The 26913-nt window shown below is 43.3% G+C and overlaps 1 protein-coding gene and 1 pseudogene across 4 annotated transcripts in view; one reads left to right on the top strand and one right to left on the bottom strand.

The window, feature by feature from the left end:
• Nucleotides 1-760: 760 nt before the first annotated feature.
• LOC132413908 (bolA-like protein 2 pseudogene) lies at nt 761-4388 on the bottom strand (annotated as a pseudogene).
• A 10136-nt stretch (nt 4389-14524) lies between these two features.
• Nucleotides 14525-26913, top strand: part of MTUS2 (microtubule associated scaffold protein 2) — a 486774-nt gene continuing 474385 nt past the window's right edge. For 3 of the 4 annotated variants that reach the window (XM_059995941.1, XM_059995940.1, XM_059995944.1), the window contains exon 1: nt 14525-14777. The gene's annotated coding sequence lies outside the window, so the exon portion shown is untranslated. Of the gene's footprint in view, nt 14778-15000; nt 15039-26913 lie in introns of those variants that run through there. The other variant, XM_059995943.1, reaches the window with a different exon arrangement.

A 26913-nucleotide genomic window follows, 5' to 3' on the forward strand; every position in this document is an offset into this window, starting at 1 on the left:
GAAGCCCACGCACTCTGGAGCCCGTGCTCCACAACAAGAGAAGCCACCGCAATGAGAAGCCCACACACCGCAACGAAGAGTAGCCCCTGCTCGCCGCAACTAGAGGAAGCCCGCGCACAGCAACGAAGACCCAACACAGCCAAAAATAATAAATAAAAATGAATAAATTTATTTTTTTAAAAAAGAATTACTGATACATTGACAATGAACTGAATCCAAGGCAAAGCTGACTGGTCTCTGCAAACAAGCTGAATCAATTCCCAAGGCGCTGGGCCACTAAGTTCATCTTCCTGACCCTGGGATAGAATGAAAAGGTCAGACTGCAGACCCCACGTCTGGAACAGCGTGACCTCAGAAAGAGCAGGAGGATAGACGTCAGTCTTGCTTGAGTTCTGGTCTTCTTGATTTGCCTCTGCCACGGGAGCTGTGTGACTCTGGAATCTTGTGTAAGATTCTGTACTTCTCTGGGCTTTATTTACTTCACCTGTAAAAGGAGTGAAGCAGTCACTCTCCAAGGACGTTGTAAAAGTATCACAGATTAGGTGATGGGAAAATATGATGGTTCTATGCACAGTCGGCGTTCTGCTTTCAGAGCAAATCTGCATTCAGGTAAAGGGATAGTCTTTCCCATCCCATCTGCTGATCTGACAGGTATGCCCTGCAGGCCTTGCCCTGGTTATTCTTTTGTTTTGTTTTGTTTTCCTCTTTTTTTTTTTTTGGCCCTGATCCATAATTGAATAGGTGTGCAGGTCTGGGTCCCTTATTTCTGCTGCTCACGGGCCCACTGCGCCGGGGTCAGGGTTTTCTGCTCAAAGGCATGGATGTGCAGGAGCTCTTCTGCTGGGCAAGTGTTCACAAGCCCGTGTCTCTGAAGCAGCGGCTTCCCCTTGAACTTGGCCGACACCACAAGGACGCGGAGGCTGGACGCGCAACAGTTGGGAGTCGTGTCCCCCACTTCCACGTGCTCCATCTCCGGGTCGCTGTGCAGCTTCTCCCTGGAGGTGCTGGGCGCTGAGTTCCACTGTGGCCCCCAAGCGGGGACGAACTGCAACTCGGACCCCTGCCGCACTGATATTCTTTGGTTTTTACTTTTGTCTCATCAGTGGTTGTCAAGACATATCCTCATTTCAACAGTCCAGTGTTTACACATTCTGGGCACCGTTCCAGAAGCTGGGGATACAGTCATGGACCGAAAACTCTAGAAAATTCCTGCTCCCGTGGACATTCTAGTAAGTGCAGACTAATATAATACATCAGGTGTTGGCGGTAAGTGCTTGGAGGAAAAATAAAGCTGGTTACAGGGTCAGGTCCCACCTAGAGGGGGACGGGGATGCTGTTTTAGCTGGGGAGGGTCTCCTTGAGAAGGTGACATCTAAAGAGCTGTGCGTGAATGGAGGGGGGCGTCCCCACAGTCTCCGGGCAAGAGCAGTCCGGGGAGTGGGCTTGAGGTGCTTTTGGACAAGGCACCCATCTTTCCATTCTGCACTGGCCCTGGTGCTCCTCGTGGCCGGGAGGAGTGTCATCCTCCTTGGCCCTGGCCTTGGGTGGCCCCTCCTGGGGAGCCTGAGTTTAAAACCCTGCTGATACTCTTGCTGCTTTTCCTCGGGTCCTGTTGCCCTCTGCTGGGCAGACCAGGTGTTAGCGCTCCCTCAAAGTCAGTGAAGAGAGTGCTCCAGAATCACGAATTTCAAAACCCAATTTGAGGGGATAGTTGAATCATCAATGTTCTCCCTCTGGGCTCTGAAGCCTGCTGCAAATTTGAGTAACTGATTCCAAAGTGAATTGCCTTGTAGGTAGATGGGTTTTGTTTCAAAACAAGCAATCACAAACCTTAGTATCCAGACCTAAGATGTAAAGTATAGCAGAAACATAACATTTGGAACTGTTGGCAATACTGTTTTATTGCGCCATCTTGTAATATTGCTTACTGTGTATGAAATATTCTTTATAATTAAAAAGTTATTGGAAGGGACCCACACTTTAATGGTATCTGTGTCCAGGATTTAAAGAACCTAATAACTCCAGTTTCCAAGTTCCATATATCTGGTGATTTTTCATTTTATTGGACATAGGGGGAATTACCTAGGGACTATTTATTTAATGATTGTAAGACATCAAGAATTTAACATCTAACCATTAAATCACTGCCTGTAAGATAGCCTCTCCTTTTGGCAATGATGGTACCAGAACCATGGGAAAAAAGTCATTAAAATTGGACTTCTGCTGTCTTTATTCCACCGTGTGTGTGTGTGTGTGTGTGTGTGAGTGTGTGAGTGTGTGCACGTGTGTGTGCAGTGTATGTGAGCATCAGTGAAAGGTGAAAGATGAGCTTCCTCTGTGTGCAAGGACAGGGGTGTGACGAACACAACTAAGGTTCCTGTCTAGACTCTACTGCAGTCTAAGTGCAGTGCCACAGGCTTCATCTGCCTTATCTCATTTAAATTTCACAGCAGCTTTGCAAGAGAGGTATTATACGTCCCACAGAAAACTGGGCATCAGTGAAGCTAAATAACTTGCCCAAGGTTGTTAATCTAGTAACTGACAGTCTGGATACAATGCCCCAACCACCTGACTCCAAAGCCCCATGTCCTTCCACTATGCAGTGTGGCTGCCTGATGAATGGCTCTCATCCTGAGTAGTTCTGTACAGAACTAAAGTCCTAAGGACCTAACAGATTGTGCAATGCAGTGGTACATTTCAATTTGCAGATGGCAAAATTGCAGCCCCAGGGAATGAAGTGACCTGTTCTAAGCTGGGTATTAAGAGGAAGAGCTGGACTTGGACCCCAAGTCTCCCTACCCCTAGTTCAGTGCTCCTTCCAATATATCATGGTGCTAGAATAACTTAGTTATAGAAACTGGGGAGAAGTTTTTAATCCCCACTTTCCTATCTCCTGTGTGGTCTTTGGGCACTCCAATAACTACCTAGAGTGGGAGATATAAAAGAATGACCTGGTATAAGAGTTTAAATGAATTATATATTGGTCGTGGTCTCACAGAAAGGAAAGAGAAAGGAAGCTACCCAAATAGGCTGCCCACCATCACTTTACTATCACCCAGTGCAACCTTCCAATCAGTTGATCAATCAAGCAATAGGTACTGAGCATCTTCTATGAGCCAAGTACCAAGATGGGTGCTAGACAACTAGAAATGAGTAACCGCCAGTGGGGGACTCACAGTCAAATGGGGTGAACAAACATGTAAACAAAAGTACGTTGCAACGCAAGTCCCATACATACTGTGCTACAGGACCACAGGGAGAACAGCAGCAAATTCCCCTTACAGAATACGGGAAGGCTCCACTGAGGGACACACCTTCACTCACAGCAGGATACCTTCAATACAGTGATGCTATTCACACAGCATTTTTCTAGTCCTTCTAACAGTGCAGTATGCCTCCTTCAATTTCAACTTGTATAGCTAGGAGGATTGTAAGATAATCTAGGAAAAAATAGGAAAAAGTTTTGTGAGTGATTGAATTATTTTGGTTAATAAGGAACAGAGCTGTGGGTTACTAAAAGATTGTGGTGAATTTGAATTCTCTAGAGGAATTGGACAGCAAATGAAAGTGTAATTTCAGCTTGGTTAAACACAAAGTAATTGGGATCGTTAAATTGGTATGCCAATTTAATTAAAAATTTAAAGCAAAAACAAAGCTGTTAGCTAAAAGGGTGACTATTATATAATCTTAATGAGTTTTCAATTTAAACATTTTTCCAATTAGAATTGGGATTAATTTTTAGGGGTCCCAGATATATCACACTGAACTCAGGAAAAAAAATAAGAGGGTCTGGGAATGATTAATACACCTCTCTTATTCCAGATAGATTAGAGAATTACACACTTTTAAAGTTTTATAAAACAGAAAATGGAATTGATTATTTATTAAATCTCAGAATTGGGAAAGACTGTTTAGGTTCAAAAGGAATAGAAGAGCAACAGGGGGAAAAAATGTACAAACTTAACTAAAAATGAGTAAAATTTCCCTATGTGTAAAATTAAGAAACACCATCAAAATACAAGACAAACTCTAGCGGGGGCGGGGGGATAGTTACAGCAATAAACTAATAATTATATAAATTATGTGAATATTAATTTAAGTTATCTATTAAAATTATATAAGCTAATGATTACAAAAAATGATAAGAAATTCTCTAACACGCTGATAGATAATAGATGTGTTAGTCAGCTATTATTACAATATTACTGCATAACAAGTCCCCTTAAAACTCACTGGCTTTTAACAACAGCATCTATTCTCACACAAGTCTGCTGTTTGGCTGACTTGGATTGCACCGAGCCGGGTGACTCTGCTTCTTCAGGCTCCAAGTTTGCTGGGCTTGGCTCCAGGATGCAGTTTGGGTACAGGTCTGTTCCAAGTGTGCTCATCACTCTAAGGCCAGTGATTACCCAGGGCTGGTTGTCATGGTGACAGCACTAGTGCAAGAGATGCACCAATCTGAGCAAGCATAATTAAAGCCTTTTGCTTGTGTCACGTCTGCTATTGTTCTGTTGGCCAAAGCAAGTCATATGGCCAAGCCCAACATCATTGGGGTGGAGAATGGTACTCCATCCACACTGGGAGGGGAAGCTGAATTAATCTAAATGATCACAATGGGAAAAAGAAATAAACTGGCAACCCACAAAATAGGAAACCCACAATTAATAGACATATGGAAAGATGAGCAACTCTATTAGTAATATAAAATGGAAATTAAAACTGCATTGAGGTAGCACTCATTACTTATTTATAAAGAAAGTGTTAAAATGAAATCACTCACAGTAAAAATTCTTCCCAAGAAGAACTACATGAAATCCAGATGGTTTTACGGATGAGTTCAATTAAATTTTCTAGAAACAAATTATTTCATCTTATGTAAATTCCTCCAGAGGACTGAAAGGGTGGAAATATTCCTAATGCACTTTAGGGCATCAAAACAAGGAAAGAACACAAGAATAAGGAAAATTGCGGTTCAATCTCACTCTTAAGCGTAGATATAAAAATTCCAGGTAAAACATTACTAAACAGAATCTAACTGTGTAAAAAACATAGCATAACATAACGAACCCCTGAATAGCATGGCTTAAATAAAAGAGAAGTTTCTAGTGTGGTTGGTCTAGGCTGGCAGACAGCTCTGCTTCAACAGGTCATCCAGAGACCTGGGTTCCTTTTACTTTGTTGCTAGGTCATTCCCGAGAGTCCTGTACTCATCTGAATCATCAGAACTGGGCCACTTCCACATCAGTGTCGTGGTCAGCACAGGTGAGGAAAAGCTGAGTCCAGGGAAAGCAGTGATTCTTTCAGTAGGCGCTACCTGGAGGCTGCACCATCACTCCTGGGGTGAGTAGAATCTCTTTGGGTGGCTGTGTGCCCAGGAAGAGATGGATGGATTTTTGGAGACAACTGGCAACCTGCTACACTAGGAATACTTTTAACAAAAGATGTGCAGGATCTATATGCAGAATATCATAAGGTCTTATTGGAGGACACTGAAGAACGCCCAAGAAAATGGAATAATATTCATGTTTTTGGAAAGGAATACTCAGTATCATGAAGTTGTTTATTCTCTCCAAATTCCAAAGAAAATCTGAAAGGAATCTTCATTAAAATTGACAGGTTCGGGCTGCCCTGGTGGCGCAGTGGTTGAGAATCTGCCTGCCAATGCAGGGGACACGGGTTCGAGCCCTGGTCCGGGAAGATCCCACGTGCTGCGGAGCAACTAGGCCCGTGCGCCACAACTACTGAGCCTGTGCGTCTGGAGCCTGTGCTCCGCAACAAGAGAGGCTGCGACAGTGAGAGGCCCGCGCACCGCGATGAAGAGCGGCCCCCACTCGCCGCAACTAGAGAAAGCCCTCACACAGAAACGAAGACCCAACACAGCCAAATATAAATAAATTAATTAAAAAAAAATTGACAGGTTCGTTCTAAAGAGTCAAGAAGCATAAGGTAGAAGAACTTGCTCTAGCTGATATAAAGACTTATAACTTTGTAGCCCTGTGCCGCCAGGGAAGTCCCTTGACTATTTTAAAATGAAGACTTCTTCAAAAAATACCATAATGTCAACATAAATTAAGTAATTCACTGGGAGAACATATCTGTAATACATACAATCAACAAAGAATTAGAATCCAGAATATGCTATGAACTTCTATAAATCTATAAGATAAATCACAAAATAGAAATGAGAAAATGTGCAAAAGAGGTGGACTGGTATTTCACAGAAGAGAAAATATGTATGGCACGTAACCATGAGAAGACATGTTCTATTTCATTAGTAATCAGGGCAATATCAAGTCAGACCACAGCAAGATGTTATTTTATACCCACAACAATTGCTTGCCAACAGTGAAGAAGTCTGACCATGTCAAGTGTTGGAGAGAATGAGGATAAATGGTATATATTGCTGGTGGAAATGTACATTGGTACAGCTGATGTTTCCGTTGGTACATTGCAAAAATATTTAGCATTATATTGAATGCTTTTTTTTTTGTGGTACGCGGGCCTCTCACTGTTGTGGCCTCTCCCGTTGCGGAGCACAGGCTCCGGACGCGCAGGCTCAGCGGCCATGGCTCACGGGCCCAGCCGCTCTGCGGCATGTGGGATCTTCCCGGACCGGGGCACGAACCCGCGTCCCCTGCATCGGCAGGCGGACTCTCAACCACTGCGCCACCAGGGAAGCCCTTGAATGCTTTTTGATACACAAGATGATTTTTATGAGATGTTCATATGGATTTATAATTTAAAAAAACCCTGAAAACAACCCAACAGGAAAATGATGGATATTATATAGCAGTGAAAAAACAAATGAACTTAAATTATGTGCCATAACATAGGTGAATCTTAGAAACATAATGTTGAGTGAACTAGCAAGTTGCAGAACTCCATTAGGTATGATATCATTTTTATAAGGCTAAAAAACCAAATTCACTAATACATTATTCAGTTATATATACATACATGATAAAGTTATTTTAAAAGAAAGATAAGAGAATAATGGGCATAAAATACAGGATACAGGTTCTCCTGGGGATGGAGTGAGGAAGAGGCAAGAGGATAGAGGAGTTATTCAGGATGGATGCAAGTTACTGGCTGAGTTATGGGTTCACCTGTGTTATTTTGTTCTGTAACATATGTACATGTCACATATTCTTCTGTATTTTCCAATATTATATTTAAAAACATGATAAAGAAAAACGAAAGAACTTGGATACTATTTATATTTATCAAATTTGCAAGCATTTTAAAGGAGATTAAAAGAAATGTGAAATAGCTTTTCTTGTACATTCATGATAGGAGTATAAACTGGTGCAGGCGTTTTTATTTGGATCTCTCTCTATTTATGTGTGTATATATATGCCACACAAGTATTTGATATAAGTATATACAAACACCTGTATACAATATATACACACATATATAATTTGTTATATATATATGTAGTCATTAGTTAATATTCTCTAACCCAATAATTCAATTTTGGGAAAATAAAAGCTAAAAAAACCCCTGAAATTAAAAAAAAAAAACACCTCAAAATTAGTTGTTAAAATTAGAAAAAAAGTTATGAACACAAAGATGTAGTTAGAAGTTCTTTTCTACCTGGGCACTTTGTCACTTTCCTTCCCTCAGAGGCACCGCCAGGCATACACAGTACCAGTGGAGGACACGCTCATGTCCAAAGTTGAGACCCACCCCCTCCAAGTTTCCAACATGTTGTCCCATTTATTTCTTCCGCAGTCCTCGCACCAGCTGTCATTACCCAGAATGTAAATTCCCTGAGAGGAGGGACCTCACACTGCGCTGGGGTGAAGTAGGTGCCCAGTAAGCACCTGTGGAGGAATGAACACCTCGCGAAAGAGGAAAAGACCTTTCTTGGAGCAAACCGGTCAAGATATGGGAGGCCTGGAGGAATATAAGTACCTTGTGTACCAGTACTGTGCACATTTTGTAACCATGTCTGATTTTTTTGGTCAGTATTCACTGCTCTCCAGAGAAATGACTTTCTGGGATCCTAGGTAAAATGCTAGGGGATTTCCATTCTCCTAAAAAAAGCCTCTTGCAACGTCTTCTGTGATTTGGTTTTTAGACACTATAGCATAAAATAACAATTAGGGAATCTGGGATGTTAGGAAAACTGGTTTGACTATATCAGATCTCCTGAAGAAGATTCTTTGTATGCTATAGATTGTGTTAAAATCGATGTATACATTTTTCAATAGGCTTTGCCATAATAACTGAAGCTTATTTCGCTGTAAGTACACGAAATAAGCAAAGAACATGTCTTTCAATATGCAGTATTTGTTATAGCCCTAAATTAACGTCACATTGTCAAGAGAGTCAAAACGCATTAAAATTCAAGTAGCATCAGGAGGATTGCAGCCATTTTTATTCTCCTGATGTTTCAGCCACGTCAATAATTGCCTGGGGGAATTTATCTGAGGTCTAGGGACAGAAATTATGATTTTTGTACCACTTGTATCATTTGAGCAGCCTCAAATCGGAGGAGAGACTGACCTTCAGGGCAAACAGGGAAAGACAGTGTGCATATGTGAGGCAAAACCCAGTCGACCCAGTTTGTGCCAGGGTCTTTCAGGCTATTAACTACAGTACTCTAAACCGTAATCAAACTTCAGGAGAAAAAAAGATCTTTAAACTCTTGGACATTAGAGCCAGGTTTCAAGAACGGGAACCAAACGTGTACTCTACATCGGAGGTGGTGCTGACAGTATTTAATAACTGAAGCCAGTGTTCAATGAACATGTTGAGGAAAGAAAGACGGACAGCTAAGTCCAGCTCCCAGCGACACTGTCAGAAGCCGGAGAAGTCTGCCTTTGGTCCTCTCGTCTTCCAGCTCTGCTTTCCCTGCTCTGGGTGAAAGGCTTTCCGTTCTCCCTGAAGCCAGGCTGGCGGGCCCAGAGCCCCAGTAGAGGGATGAGTAGCAGCTGGGATTCCGGAGCCTCTTGTGCGGGGCCCAGGGCTTAGGTGAAACATGCTTTCGGGCTTTGTGTGGTCCACTCGCCTGGAAGCCGGGCAGTGTTCAGACTGGGGAGGTGTGGCTCCCTGTCACTGGCTGGGGAACGCCCACACGCGACACCCGAGCCTTACACAGGACAGGCCCCAGAGCCTGGCAGTCTTGGGTCACCTGGCCCGGGAAGGAGGCAGGGAGGATCCCACTGATCCTTGAGGCAGAGGCTGTAGTTGTTATGAAAACCATCCTTTGCTTCCTGTATTATTTTGATAGTTGGTTACATTTGTTACAAATTGTGGTAAAGTATACATAACATAAAATCTGCCACCTTAACCATTTTAAGTGTACAGTTCCGAGGCATATATTCCCATTGTTGTGCAGCCGTCACCACCATCCCTCTCCAGAGCTCTTTCCATCTTGCAAAACTGAAACTCTGTCCCCGTTAAACAATAACTTCTCATCCTCCCCTCCTCCAGCCCCGGCAGTCACCATTCTACTTTCTTTCTTTTTTTAAAAAAATTAATTAATTAATTAATTAATTTAGGCTGCATTGGGTCTTCGTTGCTGCACGTGGGCTTTCTCTAGTTGCGGCGAGCGGAGGCTACTCTTTGTTGCGGTGCGTGTGGGCTTCTCACTGCGGTGGCTTCTCTTGTTGCGGAGCATGGGCTCTAGGCGCGTGGGCTTCAGTAGCTGTGGCACATGGGCTCAGTAGTTGTGGCTCGTGGGCTCTAGAGCTCAGACTCAGTAGTTGTGGTGCACGGCCTTAGTTGCTTGCAGCATGTGGGATCTTCCCAGACCAGGGCTCGAACCCGTGTCCCCTGCCCTGGCAGGCGGATTCTTAACCACTGCGCCACCAGGGAAATGCCAACCAGCACTCTACTTTCTGTCTTGATGAATCTGACTGCTCTAGGTACCTCATATAAGTGGACTCTTATAATATTTGTCCTTTTGTGTCTGGCTTATTTCACTTAGCATATTGTCCTCAGGGTTCATCCATGTTGTTGCATTTTTTTTAAATTTAATTTTTATTTTATTTTGGAGTATAGTTGATTAACAATGTTGTGTTAGTCTCAGGTGTTCAGCAAAGTGATTCAGTTATATATACATATTCTTTTTCAGATTCTTTTCCCATATAGGTTATTACAGAATATTGGGTAGCGTTCCCTGTGCTCTACAGTAGGTCCTTGTTGATCAACTATTGTATATATAGTAGTGTGTATCCATGTTGTTACATTTATCAGAACTTCCTCTTTTTAAAGCTGGATAACATACCGTTATATGTACCACATTTTGTTTATCCATTTATCTGTCAGTGGATACTTGGGCTGTTGCCACCTTTTTGCTATTGTGAATACTGTTCCTATGAACAGGGGCGTACAGATATCTCTTTGAGTCTCTGCTTTCAATTCTTTGGGTATATATCTAGAAGTTCAGTTGCTAAATCATATTGTAATTCTATTTTTTTTTTTGAGGAGCTGCCATATGTTTTCTATAGCAGCTGCCCCATTTTACATCCCCACCAATAGTGCACAAGCGTCCAGTTTTTCCACATCCCTGCCCCTAGTTACATTTTAGGTGACAGAGCATATACCACTGCAACATATCTGCTTCATTTTCAAACTGCCATCATAGCTGCTTTATTGTTTTCTTTCCTTCTCTCAAGCATTTACCTCACATCGATTTTTTGCTTACCAAAAGCCCAGAACTTGGTATAGTTCTGGCTTGGGGCCCGGGGTGCAGAGAGTAGCCAGGACACCAAAATAAGCCTTAATGTTTACAATTACCATAAATTATATTGTTAGGGCATTTTGCAGCTTATAAAATGCTTTTATATTTGTTACCACTTTGATTCCTGTCCTATAAGGTAAGTAATGCATTTGTTATTATCCCCCCTTATAGATGGAGAAACCAGGGCTCACAGAAGCTCAGTGACCTGCTTAGATTACACGGCCAACGTCACACCTTCTGATTTCTGACACACTTGGTGCTTTTCTCTTCATATCGTGAGATTTCTCCAGTCCACTCCACAGGCACATGCACAGAGACCAGTGTGATTATTCTCCCTTATGGGAGGACTGGTCATTCTAAGAAAACAGTAACTTCTGACTCAAACACTTAAAACTGCAGTAAAACATGCAGTCAGTATCTGTGCTGGCCACTGCTTGTGGACCTCTGTAAATCCCCCTGGTCCCACCATTTGCTCCAGCCGCTGCTGCAGCAACCAGTTTCAAGAGGCTTAGACCAGCTTCTCTTCGGTAGAACCAGACAGAACCTCACTTTGATTCCGTCCTGGATCTCTTGTTCTCTTCCCTGAAGAAACATCTGATGTCATAACATGGAATACCTGTGGGAACGCCTCATTGCTCACGCCTGCACGCTCTGGACGGGTGGGTGAGTTACGGCTTATGGCGCCACCGCTGACCAATAGGAAGTGGAAGTTAGTGGATAAAGAGATATTCCCTTTCATCTCCAAAGGACATGTCTGAGATGCATTCCACAAAAGGTCCTTCAAAAAGACCTGGCAGGAGAGAGAGAGACAGAGAGAGAGAGATGGGGGGGGGGGGAGAGAGAGAGAGAGAGAAAACAGGAAATGGAAAATAAACAAAACAGACTGAGACACAGGATAGAATAAGAAAGTATAATATGCATTTGATTGGAATTCAGAAGGACAGAATGGGAGAAAACAATATTAGAAGATAGTGTTGGAGAATTTTCTAAAATTGGTAAAAGACAAGAATTCTTAGATGCAGGAAGCACAATAAACCACAAAAAAGAGAAATAAAATGAAATCCACACCTAGACATAGAGAAGCAAACTGCAAAACAACAAAGACGATGAGAAGATGGTAAAAGCAGACAGAGAAGATGGGTCGCTCCTGAAGGGATAACAACTAAAACTGGCAGCTGACGTCACAGCAGCAGCAACAGAAGCCCAAAGAGAAAGTAATTGTTAACCTAGAACTGTAGACCTGGGTAACTATCGTGCAAAGATGGAAGTGACATAAGGACATCTTTAGGAAACCAAACTGGAGAGTGTTTATTACCAAAAAGCATTCACAAAGGAATTTTTGATGATGTATTCCAGAAAGAAGGATATTGATTCCAGAAGGAAGATCTGAGATTCAAGAAGGAATAGTAAGCAAACATTGACTATAAAATAATAATAACACTGTCTAATTTGCAGAGGAAAAAAATCAAGTAAAGTTTTGCATGATATCACGTAAGATGGGCAGGGGACAATTGAAGTTCAAGTGCTCAAAAGTCCTTCATCGTTCAGGAGAAGCACAGAGATGTAAAAACTTAGACTTTCCAGTTACCTACACATGTTAGAACTTTAAGAATAATTACTGGAAGAAAATACAGAATGTATAATTTCTGTAACAGGAAATATAAAACAACGGAAATTTTCCCTCAGTCATCTAAGGGAGGCAGAAAAGATCCCAAAAAAAGCAGGACCAGTAGAAAGCTCACAGATATATGGCAGAAGTAGGTTCAATTACACAAATAATGGATACAGTTACATAATAATTACTAAGTAATTAAATGAGGTATATTTACAGATGAAAAGGTGGATGTTGTCAGATTGAATAAAAATGACCAGATATTGCATATTTACAGACTGGGGCCAGTTCTGAGAAGGTCTTGTCAGGACAATGGGAACTTTCAGAACAAAGGCTGCCCAGTAAATGGGTCCTGCGAAATGGCTCAGCCCCAGTACTGCCCCCGTGCTCAGCCATGGGCAGGGAACAGCTGGGGGGATGTGTGACCTGGGTGTGAGCACCGTGGTGGATCCAAAGATGTGACGGCTGGAGGCCATCAGTTAGTTATCCTCTCGAGAATTGAGAAGAACACGACATGGCCACCACAGAGAGAGGTGTCTTCACATTTTAAATAGAGGCATTGGGCCATCTTTGTAGGATTTGATGAGTAAGGGTTAAGGCAGAGGAGAGAGTGATCAGGGAGGAGGCTGGTAGCAAGAATTACAGGGTGCTGTGAGGGAGAGGGGGCAGGACCAGCCCCTTCATCCAAAGAAAGGCTTCTGGAGAACTACCTGGAGAGCTTGGCATGGATCACCCAGAGTTTGGGGACATACATGAACCCAGAGCCTCCTAACTCCTACGAGACAAGCTTTGAAGAGCAAGGCTGGTCAGAGCTACCTGTGACCGGGGAACGGGGAGGGCGTGCTGCTGTGGCCGTGACCTGGATGGACAGGGTGGAAGGCGGCTGGGTCTGCCTGCCAGGGCACGTGACCCCTGCGGAGATGCACCACCAGTGGAGAAGCTGACTCGGAAGCCTGGTGCTGGGCAAGCTCCCCACCGTGCCATTCTGGATGAGCCAGTCTGCACAGAGTTAGCCCGGGATGTAGAACAAGGCAGGAAAAGGCCTTTACCTTCCCCATGCAGGCTTCTGAGCTTGGGTCCTGCCGGGAGCTGGTGGGTGGCGAGAGGGGAGTGGGGTAGGCTTAGGTGGAATGAGACGGAAGTTTTGACTTGGACTGGACTGGACTTTTTAATACCAGAGGATCAGACTGTTTATTAACAGCTGAAAGTGACAGGAAAAGCTTGAAATCTGCCCTAGATTCGTCCAGAGGAGAAGGGAGAGCTGTTAGAATATTTTTAAAAGACAGTGGTGTGATTTCCCTTCACTAAGTAGTCCAGTAATGATTCAAAAATTAACTGCTGTAAAATATTGCTTCACACGGTACTTTGGAAAAAGACCTCTCCACCGCCCTTAAAAAAACCCCACCTAAATAGTGCGAGGACCAGCACCCACATTTCATTTTTATAACGGCAAAAGCTTATTCCATTGACATTTGAACCGGACGCAGCGGAAGTTCTCTGATCTCGCTTACCTTCCACGTGCACTGCTTAGGGAAGCCGGGAGCACTTCTTTGAGACATAAATTAATATACTTATTCCTAAGAGGTTCTCTAGAACCCCTCGACCGGTGTTAGGCACATTTGGTGCTTATTAAACACAGAAATAAACCTGGTTCTAGAAAGAAACGTGTGCCTTTTCCGCAAACCTTTCCACAGGTCATCTTCGGGCTTCTCGTGCACCAGGAATCCCACCGCCGGAGCCGGAGCGGGACGGCGCGCGCACGGCGGCCCCACGGCCGGCAGAGGGCGCTGCGGCTCCCCGGCAGGGCTGCGGGGCGCGGGGCTCGGGTCCCGGCGTGTGCGTCTCGGGGAGGCCGGGAGGTGGTGCGCGCCTCTCCGCCCCGCGCCGCCCTCCCGCGCGGGCCCGCTCGCCGCCCGGCCGCTGTCAACGCCGCCCGCACCTCGCCGGCGAGGCGCGCGGGCTGCGCGGGGTGCGCGGCGCTCTCCGAGGCCCGGTCTTCGCCGCCGCCCGCGCCGCCGCTTCTCTTTGTCCGGGCGAGGCGGCCGGAGGGGCGGCCGCTGCGGCCGGGGGGCGCCTCGGCGTCCGGTCGGCGGGTCCGGCCGTCGCCACCGCGGCCGCCGCGCGCTCGGAGCGGGGGCGGCGGCCTGGGCGGTGCCGGCGCGAGGTGAGCGCGGGGCGCGAGCGGGCGTGGGCGGGCGGCGGGGACCAGGCTGGGGAGCCGGCTCCGCGCGCGGGGGCGTCCCTGCCCCCTCCGCCTGCGCCACCTCTGCCGGCTTCTCCCGGCAAGTTTGTCGCCCCCGCTTTGCGAACCTCCTCGGAGGATCAGCCGAGTCCAGACCTGTGGCCAAATAGAAAACTCGAGCTGGAGGCGGAGGAGGCGGAGGAGGCGTGTGGGAAGCCGGTCCGGGATGAGAGTCTCTTGAAGGGCAGCGCTGGCTTCTTGGACATCTTCCTTGGCTCTTTCCCACCCAGGTGAGCGAATCCTCTTCTGCTCAGTTCCGCACAGGGCCGGGCTGGGCTCCGCTGCCGGCGTTCTGGGAACCCGCGCCGAGTCGGGGAGTGATTGCCGCCGGGGCTCCGGGCAGCGCAGTGTTTATTTTGGCTTCTCGGTCATCACAGCCCTCGTTCTCTCCTGCCTGCATCCATCACCTCCTCGGACTGAGGTATTGCAGCTCATCCGGCACCTTCGCGTGCTGCCAGGTTAAACATCCTCTGTTTTAGAAGGGCTGGTAGGTGAGTTCAACCGAATCCCTCCCCGCCCCACACCCCCGGCTTTGGATAATTTGTTCTGTGTCTTCGTCTTAATTTAGTACGAATGTGTTATTTCCTTTGAGCTTTATAATGGTAAAGCAGTGAAGCGGTTTGCTACATCCATTTTTTCATTCTGAGCCTGTGCACAGAAGGAATTTCAGGCACATAAGTGATGTTACTACCATTCTATTTTAAATACAAACACGGAAAGAAGTACTCTTGGCAGGATACCAAAGGCGCCTGTACTCTGTTATATAAGTGCTTTTAAAAAATATTTGCTCATTGTTAAAGTTATAAAAGGGATTACCAGAGCATCTAAGAAGAGAGGGTGAAGATAAGTCAGAGCCATAATTTCTTCTTTAAACCAAAACTTTACTGGAAGATAAGCATGGTCTTAGCTGGAGATACCCTTTAAGATGATATAGGGCCGTTTCTTTGACCTCATTAGGTACAATTGTAAAACATAAAAAAAAAGTAGGTTTTGTAAGGGCTGTTAAGAAACTTGGTGAAAATTCTTTGACTACTTATTGATAGTAATCAAAAAGATCCCACAGATATCCTTTATGGCTTTTAAACTAGTGAATGATTTTATTTCTTATAGCTGATGGAAACTTTGTAATTATGAACTGCCAGTTATTAAAGATTTAAATAACCTTTAATATCTCTACTTGTATTTATGGGTTTTTTTTCAGAGAAGAAGAAGACAGAAGTAGAAATTATCAGGTATACTGAGGTCTGGGCACCTCGTCTTGTGACCCACATCTCAGGAATCTGTTCCAAGTGGTTTTTGGTGATGCTGTGACATTTGTAATGTTAAAAAGTCCCTTGTGATTCTAATGTGTAGCCAGGGGTGAGACCCATAGGATAGCATTGTTTTTTTTCAATTTGTCACTTTGTAGCCTAAGGTGTGGCTCCTAAGGTGTGGTTTAAGGAAAGTAAAAAATAAGTGGTTAGAAATATGGAGAGAGAATGGTATTGAAAAGAAGATGTGTTGAGGAATTATAGCACGTACACTTTTGTATTTTGTATATCTTTCTCGATTTTTTTTAAACGTGCAGGGAATAGTTGATGTTTATTGGGGACCCATGATTCCATGTGGACTATGTCAGGGAGTCCTGAGTGGGACATTTCTTTGTGCACAGGTAACAGTGAAGTTGAGTAGCGGTGTCAGGATATTCCTTTTTGTTTACATGAAAACACAATCACGTCTTATTAAAGATTGTTTGCTCCATGAAATTCAAAACTCATTATGTTAATATAGACTAGCAAATTAAGTGCAAAAAAGCTTTTATTGTCTTTAAGGTCGGAAATTAACGTGGCGGCTGAATCAATGTTTTCTGTCTACTTCATGTAATTCCAAATACCCAAATCTGGGGGCAGATTTTAGGGTTGGTTTGTGAAGGCTTATGTAAGTGCTACGACTATTGCATTAAACTCTCTGTTTTGGCTATTACATAATTGACACAGTACTGGATTGTTAAAGCCAAAACAGGGGAAGGATGCACAGCCCCAGCTCAGCACATGCGCTTTTATAATGAATTGCTGCGGCCAAATTAGAGGGAACAGCAGGGACGGAGGTTTGTGAAAGAGAGATGAGAATAGCGTCTAGAGGATTGATGTAAGAGAAGACTGTTATGCTTAGCGGTTTTCTAGAGATTTTAATGCTGCGGTATAAACCTCTCTAGTCTTTCGTATCTCCCAGCAGAGGCGCATTGACTGGGAAGCTAATGATCTTAAGCTTCAGGGCCCCTCACTCCGGCTTCGTCCAAGCCCCTGGGAGGGCCACTAGCAGTGTGCTCACATGGTCACAGAAGTTTGTATTTGTAATTGTGGATTTTTTTAAAATAAGGAGGACACTCTCTCCCCCCTCCCGCGTCCCATCATAAGAATGTAAGGCTCCATAAACCCTGAATCTGCTGTCTCCTGATTATGTTCAAATGTTAACTTTGAAAAATGCTTTTTCTTATTTTAACATCTGTAGTCTCATGAAAAGACAAAAAAAGAAATCTGGCCAATATTGTAGTTGAGCTGCTGAGAAAATGCAAACTGCTATCACCCAGGGCTCAGGTGGTTACCCGGTGAATCAGCTGTGCCTTGTGATCTCACACAAACTGGGACTTTTTTGGAGCCGAGCCGAGCCGGAGGCAGAGAGAAGCTGAGACGGGGGCGGGGAAGGGAGGAAAGTGGGTTAAAGCCCTTCCACATCTCAGAGACGGCTGCCGAGGGGAAAGGGAGAACGAAGTGAACTACCCAAAGATGCTTCATTAGTAAAAAGTTAATAGGAAGAGATAGCATCAGCTCCATAGGAGACTTTCCTGTAAACTCCTAGGATCTGTCTTCAATATGAATTCTAAACAGGGAGCAAACTCAGGCCTGGAAAATATCTTGCAGGAAACAAGTGCAGGCTGGGAAGGGCCAGGATAAACTATTGACTGTTCCCGTTTAGCAGTTTTATGGGTAAATGGGAGCCTTATTATGTGTGCCGCAGGAATGTTGGAGAGGGGGGTTATAGAAAACAGTGGAGGATTTTCCCTTTTTCTCGGAAGCAACTTCTGCTTCATATCTGAATTTGGATGCTTCAGATCTTACCATCTTGACCCCTTTCCCACCGGTCCTTATACCCCCTCCGCCCACCCACCCCTTCAGACATCCACCCATCCACCCACCCATTCACCAAGACACTCCGCTTGACCAAACTTCAGTCAGACAGACTCCTCTGAGCCCTCTTCTTGACTAGGCCTCAACCTTGGCCTATAGGAACTGCAACTTTCAACACAATCTTGTCGGTGTAGTGTTGTCCCCCGCCCCCCCAGAAGACTTGAGAAAACTCTAACTTGGCTTCCAGCCCCCTGAGGTCATGCCCCTGGGATGACCCATCCCCCCTTGAGTTTCTGTTTGGAAAAGCTCAAGTCTGCCACAAGGATTTACCCTTTGTTCCAGCCAACACCTGAGGATGGGCCCGATTTCCCTTTTATTCAGCATTTAGTATAAAAACAGTACAATTACAATGCATTCTCTGTCTCTTTGAGATGTATACGTGTCTCCTACAACCCAGGAGTATCCTTCTCAAGGACCTGAAAGCCGTTCCTTTGACGTGTAATCAGGAAGGATAGGGCCTCTGTCTCCCGTCTCTAGGAGACGGGGACAAACTGACACGTAACATCGTTGACGATGACCAACCACCCTGCCTGCTTTTTGTAATTGCCCGCTTCCGTGACTGCTTTAGCCCTGTCTGCTCTCTCGTTCCTCCTTTAAAACGCCTGGCCGCCTCCTTGTGGATTGAAGTTGAGCTAAGTTTTATACTGAAGTCTTTCTTTCCTCTTGCAGTATATACTGAATGAATTCTGTCTTTACTGCCTTTAACTAGCGTCTAGCTTTGTTTTTCTTTAATAACATCCAATGGATACTTTTGAGTGTCTGTTTGTGCCAAGCGCTGTTCTAGATATTAGGTATCTTAGAGCAGTGAACACAACAGACAAAAACTGTGCCCCAGAGGAGCTTACAGGGCCATGGATAGATTTATGTAAAATGTGTATCGTATCAGGTCGGGATAGTGCTGTGGAGAAAAGTAAATCAGAGAAGGAGGAGTGTAGGGTGGGGAGGGAGTGTTGCTGGGACATGTAGGTCAGGGAACGCCTCCCTGAGAGTGGATGCCGAGTAGAACCCTGAAGGAGATGAAGAGGGAGCCCCGTGGATGTCCGGGGAGAGCGTTTCCCTTGTTGGGGAATACCCAGTGCAGAGCCCTGGGAGGACGGAGCTGGGCTGGCGCTTATGGGGAGCAGCGGGGGGCTGGTGCCCCAGGCAGGCTCGCGGCCAGTGCTTCCCTGCAACAGCAACCCACCCCTCTAATTCTCTTGTGGTTTCTTGGGCCTACCCTGGGACCCTCCTCTCCAGCGCCGTGAGGTTGTGTCAGCGAGTGATGGTGTTACTCTTGGGCTTTAGGTGGTGTATTGGTTTGGGATCAGGTACAGCTGAGGGCCTCTCAGGGCTACTGGAATCCAGTCCAGACCATTACATAAACCAGGAGTAGGGGGAAGAGTTGGGTGTCTTCGTTGATGGTTCCCACTGGCTTGCTGTAGGAAAGGGGCCAACAGGAAAGCCTTATTTCAGCCCGGATTCCCTGCCGTCCCCTAGGAACAGATAGAACTGTGGTGAATAAAGGATGCCAACAGTGGGAACCACACTGCTCTTTCTCGGGGAATATCAAGATGTCAAGAGCCTACAGCAACTCCCGGCGTGAGACTGAGCCAGCGAGAACCCCGCGGCCTAAAGGTGTTTGGGTTGGTTAGGGTTTGAGGAGGGGAGTTTGCTCATTGGTTGACGAGGCTCCTCTGTGCCTGGATGGCTGCCCTACGTGTACTAGCCAGAAAGCACGTGTGTGGACCTGGTAGCAGGTGGTCACGGATCCCTCAGTGGAAAAGGTGAGAAGCCAGTGGGGAGCAGCAGCACGTCTGCTGGAGAAAGGCATGGCCTTCCGGGCGCATGGGGATGGGTTGGGGGACAGGATACACAGCTGTTTACTTTGTCAAGCTGTGAGCTTATAACCATTTCTATCCCTGACACAGACAAAGAAATCTTCCGTATAGATTACGGTTCTCTGGGTTGTTTGCTAGCAGGTTGGAGCATAACAGCAGGCTGAATGAGCACAAAAGCAGGTGGCGTTAGGAGGGTGGCATGTATAGGGGATTGCAGGCGGCATTAGGAATGTGGTGTGTATAGGAGATTGGCAGGTGGCATTAGGAAGGTGGCACACGTAGGAGGTTGGCAGGTGGCATTAGGAAGGTGGCGTGTATAGGAGATTGGCAGGTGGCATTAGGAAGGTGGCATACGTAGGAGATTGGCAGGTGGCATTAGGAAGGTGGCATACACAGGAGATTGGCAGGTGGCATTAGGAAGGTGGCATACACAGGAGATTGGCAGGTGGCATTAGGAAGGTGGCATACACAGGAGATTGGCACGTGGCATAGGAAGGTGGCATACGTAGGAGATTGGCAGGTGGCATAGGAAGGTGGCGTACGCAGGAGATTGGTGTCCTTGCCTCTTCTCTGTGCCTGTCATTGCTTTGTGTGGTCTCTCACTTTGCAGGCTTCCTTCACGTGCCCTACCATGTTTGGAAAATGGAGGATTTAGGTTATTCCTGGGTATGTTATACTCTTCTTTAACTTTTGTGAATGAGCCCTCTTCTAATTGGCTGTTGTTATATAATCAGTCGGTTATATACATTATGCATAGTGGTCATATTACATTGTATTAGTCCTTTTGGGCTGCTGTAACAACATACATCAAAAACAAAACAAAACAAAACAATATACATCAGACTGGTGGCTTATAAACAGCAGATGTTTATTCTCACCGTTCTGGAGGCTGGGAAGTCCAGGATCGTGTTGCCAGCAGACTTGGTAAGGGCCTGCTTTTTGGTTCACAAATGGCACCTTTCTGCTCTGTCCTCACTTGGTGGAAGGGGCAAGCAAGAAGCTCTCTGGGGCTCCGTTTATTAAGGTACTAATCTCACTCATGAGGGTTCTGCCCTCATGACCCAGTCACCTCCCAAAGGCCCCACCTCCTAATACCATCACCTTGGGCATTAGGTTTTCAACATATGAAGTTTGGGGGGACTCAAACATTCAGATTGTAGCATATATATAACCAGTAATTTATATTTAGAAAGCTGTTGATTTTAAGATATAATCGTGTAACTGGGCACTTTTCAAGCTCTTATCAATTCTAACCTCTTTTTGGTTATTTTTCTTGAATATTCTAGGTAGACAGTCATATCATCTGTAGGTGATGATTATTTTTTTTCTTTTCTTATTTCTATTTCATGTTTTATTACCAGAGTTTAGACTAGATAGGAGAAGATATCGTTAACTCAATCCGTTGAGTGATTTTTTTTTTAACATAAGATTGAGTATTGTCCTTCAGGTAGATGTACTTTCCCTGTCCTATAGGGCAGGGGTCCCCAGCCCCTGGGCCTCGGACCGGTAGCAGTCCCTGGCCTGTTAGGAACCAGCTGCACAGCAGGAGGTGAGTGGCGGGCGAGCGAGTGAGGCTTCATCTGCCACTCCCCATTGCTTGCATTACCGCCTGAACCATCGCTCGCATCACTGCCTGAACCATCCCCTACCCGCCCCTCCCCATCCATGGAAAAACTGTCCTCCACAAAACTGGTCCCTGGTGCCAAAAAGGTTGGGGACAGCTGCTGTAGGGGGTAGGTTGTATGACCCTTTAAGACTTCTCCTTATTAGTCTTGCCACTCTGTGCAGCTACAGACCCATTGCACCAGTAGGTTCAGTTCCCGTAGAAAAACAAAGCAGTGTGTATGCATAGTCATTAAAGGTGAGCCAGCAGTGTATACGATGGGGGCTAAGCCAGTATTAATGACAGGTTGATGTTGACTTTGGGAACTTTGACTCACCCACAGAAATGGAAAGCCAACATAGTATATTAGCTTCTATAAAGACTGTAATTAGGCAAATAAATTTGTCCAGACACAGGCTAATATTGATATAGTGATTTTAAACGCTTTTCAAAAGTATTGTGGAATATAGAGCCGTGGATTACAAGAAATGTCAATAAAACAGCAGAAGCAAATAATGAACACTTAATAGGGAAGTTAAATTTTCACACTTGACCAGACTTAACTGCAAAGGACTAATCTAAAAACTTAATATGAGCAGTATCTCTGTTAAATGACAGTATAAGAGAAGTAATCTCAAATCATCCAGAATTAATTATCTTTTTACTAGGCTGTTTGAAATTACTCAAAATAGCTTCTGAAGACAGGCAGTCTTTCTTTACGCACAAATAATTGTCTTCTCAGGTTGGAAATGTTGCCACATATTAAGCCAAACATATTTTTATACCAAATTCTTATATTTCTATCAGTTTATTTTCAGGAGAAGCCAATTTGAGAACTGAAATCATGCAAGAGAATAATTTTGATTGAAATGAATATTTCTAAGCTTGATGCATTTTCTATTAGTGTTGCATAATATTTTAGGAAGTATGTATGGCAGGCATGCCAAAAATTACAGTTAGTTTCCTAAAGACTCTAGAAAGTAATAAAAAATTTATATTAGTTTAATTGGTAGCTAGTAATGAGTTTAATACTGAGAGAGCTAATTTGCCTCTACTAGCAGTTTTAAGAGGTTAGTCTAATATAAGTAACTACTTTGTGCTCTACCCCCAAACTTCATACTGAATTTTTTCTGCTAGATTTTAGAGTTATCATTTTGACAACAACCCAAGATATTGTAATGGAATATAAATGTGAGTTAGAACTAATATCTCAGTTTGGAGCATGAAGAAAAGAAAGGAGATATGTGATCTGAAAATCCCCCTTCTCCAAGGTTGGGACTAGAAGGATACTTGTCAGGCAGTTGCCTCAAGCACAGAATTTAAGGGGGTACTAAAAACTACGCAATAAAATAAATAATATTTTCATATGGTTAAAAAATTAAAATTAGTGCAAAAATTCGTAAACAAGATATCAAAAATTTAAGAAAGACAAGATCAGTGTCTGATTTTTCCTTTTGTGTAAGGCTCAGTATGTCATAGCCTGACTGATCATGTTACTGATTGTGTTTTAATTTAAAATTTTGATATTTTGTTCACCATGGATTTCTTTTTGCATTAATTTTTATGTTTTAAAAATATCATTTATCTTGGAACCACCTCTGGAATGTTGGAATAAGGACATTGTGTAAATTCTCTTTTCCAAAACAGCAGTGAGAACAAAATTTCACTGAGTGAGGCAAAAATTGTCAAAATAAACTATTTTAGAACTCTGGAAATTGATCAAAGACTTGCAACAATCCAGGGGGTGTTTATTCAAGAAAAAAGACTGAATTGTGGTAAGAATAGTGACCTTTGTGGCATTTAAATTTATTCCCATTACCTCTTCCCAGCACCAGGGTAGCCTTGAAAGCTAAAAGCTGCTGGAGGGGACAGAATAGGTTCAGAGCTCTTCAAATGCCCCATTCTTAGAAAACTGTCACTGTATGACCTGTCTGGCAGCTCCCTGAAAAGCTCAGAACTTGTTTTTACTTCTCCTGACTCAGAACTCATTCTTTGTAAACATCCTTAGGGGATTTGTTAGAAAGGATCAGCGGCAATTGCTTAACAACACAGCTTCCTAAGGTGGCTACACCTGTAGGGGTTAACAAGAGGTTGACCAAAAAACTGAAAAGGAATAATTGGCAAAAGAGGTATCTGTAGAGGGCTGTGAAAAACTTTGACATATTCCTTAGAATCTAGAAGGCCCATATGCATATTCAAGTCTGTACATATGCCTAAGTAAGACTTGAGAAGGCCTTAATCTGTCACCTCTGGCTGACATTGAGGCTGTACACTAGAGTTGTAAACTGTCGTCAGGGCATAGAAAGTCCATGTCAACATACAAACAGAGCCCACAGCAAAGGCTGTGAGACATATTGGTTCAAAGCATTTAAGGAAATCTCTGTCCCATCATTAGCTGACTAATGAAGCAAATTGGGCAGAGACTTAAGTGGCTGCACATGGTAAAGAAAATAGACTTTATAGAATTAGTACAGGAAATGGACAGATAGCATTAGGAACAACAAAAGCAAACAGCAACAACAATAAACCTCTGGTTGGAGTGGCGGAATCTGATTTCTGGAGTTGCCATATTATATTATTTAAAATCAAATGTCAGCACACAATTGCAAAACACAAAGAAACAGGAACGTATGACCACGTCACAGGGACAAAACAATTAAAAATGTCCCTGAAAAAGTTCAGATGTTGGACTTACTAGACAAATGTTTTAAGTCAGCAATCATAAATGTGTTCAAAGAATGAAAGGAAGTCATGTCTAAAGAATTAAAGGATGAGAATGATGTCTCACCAAATAGAGAATATAAATAAAGGGATAGAAATAACTTTAAAAGAGCTGAATAGAAATTTTGGAGTTGAAAAGTACAGTAATGGGGGCTGAAAAATAGTTTTGAATTGGCAGAAGAAAGAATCAGTGAACTTGAAAGTAGGTCAATTGAAATTATACAGTTTGAGGAACAGAAAGCCAAATGAATGAAGAAAAATGAGCAGAACTTCAGATGATTCATTGTGAGTACCAACATAGGCATCATAGAAGTCCCAGAAGGAGAAAAGAGAGAGAAAGAAGACTTGAAGAAACAATGGCCCAAAACTTGCCAAATTTCATTTAAAAGATTAATCTGCACATCCAAGAAGTTCAGTACATTTCAGGATAAATGCAGAGCTCCACAGCCAGACACACAACAGTCAAGCTGTTAAAAGCCAAAACAAAGAAAGCAGCAAGAGAGAATGAAGTATTATGTATGAGGAATCCTCAGTAAGATTAACATCTGACTTCTCATCAGAAATCATGGAAGCCTGAAGCTAGTTGCTTCAAAGTGCTGAAAGAACAACCACCCATATCGTTTTGCTATATCCAGCAAAACTATCCTTCAACAAAGAAGAAAAAAATAAGACATCTCAGAAAAAGAAAAACAGAGAAATTGTCACTACCAGACTTGCCCTATAAGAAATATTAAAGGGGAGCCCTCAGGTTGTAATAAAAGAACACTAGACAGCAACTCAAATCCATGGAAGAAATAAGGAGTATCAGTAAAAGTAACTGATTATGTAAATATCAAGGCAGTATAAACTCCTAAGAAAATAACTAAGACATAAAAGAAACAACAAGGGAATTAAAATGCTATAGAAAAATATCTATTTAACACAAAAGAAGGCAGTAATGGAGGAATAGAGGGACAAAAAGACATAAGACGTTCAGAAAACAGAGGAAAATGGCAAATGTAAATACTATCAGTAATTACATTAAATGTAAATGAACTAAACATGCCAGTAAAAAGTCAGAGATGGGCAGAATGAATTAAATAAATATGATCTGACTATATTCTCACTACAGCAGACCCATTTTATATTCAAACACAAATAGTTTGAAAGTAAAAGAATAGAATAAGGTATACCATGCAAATAGTAACCAAAAGAGTGCTGGGAGTGGCTATACTAATATTAGACAAAATAGATTTTAAGTAAAAAATTATCACAAGAGACAAAGAGGGTCATTATATATTGATAAAAGGGTCAATCCATCAGGAAGACATAACCATTACAAACATATGTGCATCTAACAACAGTTTCCCAAAATACATGAAGCAAAAACTGACAATTGATGGGAGAAATAGAAAATACAACAATAATAGTTGGAGATTTCAATATCCTGCTTTCAATAACAAGTCAAAACTAGGCAGAAGTTTAGCTAGGCAGCTAGGCAGAAGATCAACAAGGAAATAGAAGACCTGAACAACATTATAAACCAGCTAGAACTAAGAGACATCCAAAGAACAACCCACCCAACCATAGTAGAATACACATTGTTTTCAGGTGCATGTAGAAAATTCTTCAGAATAGACTATATTAGGCACAGAACATATATTATGCCATAGATCATGTTTCAGTAACTTTAAAAGCATTGAAATCACACAAGGTATGTTTTTTTTTTTATCATACTGGAGTGATATTAGAAATCAGTAGCAGAAGGAGATTTCAGAAATTCATAAAATGTGGAAATTAAACAATATACTCTTTAATAACCAGTGGGTCAAAGAAGAGATCACAAGGGAAATTAGAAAATGCTTTGAGGTGAATGAAAACAAAGCGTACTAAAACTTATGCCGGCAAATCAGTGCTTAGAGGGATATTTATAGTTAAGAATGCCTCTATTAACACAAGAAGAAGGATCACAAATCAATAACCTAATCTTTCACCTTAAGAAGGTAGAAAAAGAAGAGCAAACTGAACCCTAAGCAAGCAGAAAGAAGGAAATAATAAAGACCAGAGTAGAAGTAAGTGAACTAGAGAATAGAAAAGCAATAGAGAAAATCAGTAAGACCTAAAATTAATCCTTTTAAAAGATCAACAAACTTGACAAACCCTTAGCTGACTAACCAACAGAAAAAGAAGGAAGGCTCAATTACCAAACCAGGAATGAAAGAGGGAGCTTTATATACTGCCCATGGTAGAGAAAGAAAAAAGACCATAAGGGAATATGATGAATAACTTTATGTCAACGGATTAGATAACCTAGATGAAATGGATAAACTCCTAGGAAGACACAGACTACCCAACTGACCCAAGAAGAAATAGAAAATCTGAAGTGACCTGTTACAAGTAAAGAAATTGAATTAGTTAAAATTTCCTGCAAAGAAAATCCCAGACCAAGATGACTTCACTGATAAATTATATCAAACAGTGAAGAATTAATAACAATTTAGCACAATCTCTTCCAGAAAATGGAAAAGGAGGGAATATTTCCCAACTCATTTTTTAAAAAAAATATTTATTTATTTACTTATTTTTGGCTGTGTTGGGTCTTCGTTTCTGTGCAAGGGCTTTCTCTAGTTGCAGCAAGCGGGGGCCACTCTTCATCGCGGTGTGCGGGCCTCTCACTATCGTGACCTCTCTTGTTGCGGAGCACAGGCTCCAGATGCGCAGGCTCAGTAGTTGTGGCTCACGGGCCTAGTTGCTCCGTGGCATGTGGGATCTTCCCAGACCAGGGCTCGAACCCGTGTCCCCTGCATTGGCAGGCAGATCTCAACCACTGCGCCACCAGGGAAGCCCCCAACTCATTTTTCAGGCCATTAATATTTTGATACTAAAACCAGAAGAAAAAAACATAAGCACAGACCAGTATTCCTTATGAATATAGATACAAAAATTTGCAACAAGATACTAGCAAACCAAATCCAGCAACATATAGAAAGGTTTATACATCATGACCAAGTGGGATTTCTCTAAGGAATGCAGGGGTGGCTTAATATATGAAAATCGGTGTAATACACCATATTAATAG

This window comes from Delphinus delphis, chromosome 18 (assembly GCF_949987515.2).
Source record: "Delphinus delphis chromosome 18, mDelDel1.2, whole genome shotgun sequence".
Taxonomy (NCBI): Eukaryota; Metazoa; Chordata; class Mammalia; order Artiodactyla; family Delphinidae; genus Delphinus; species Delphinus delphis.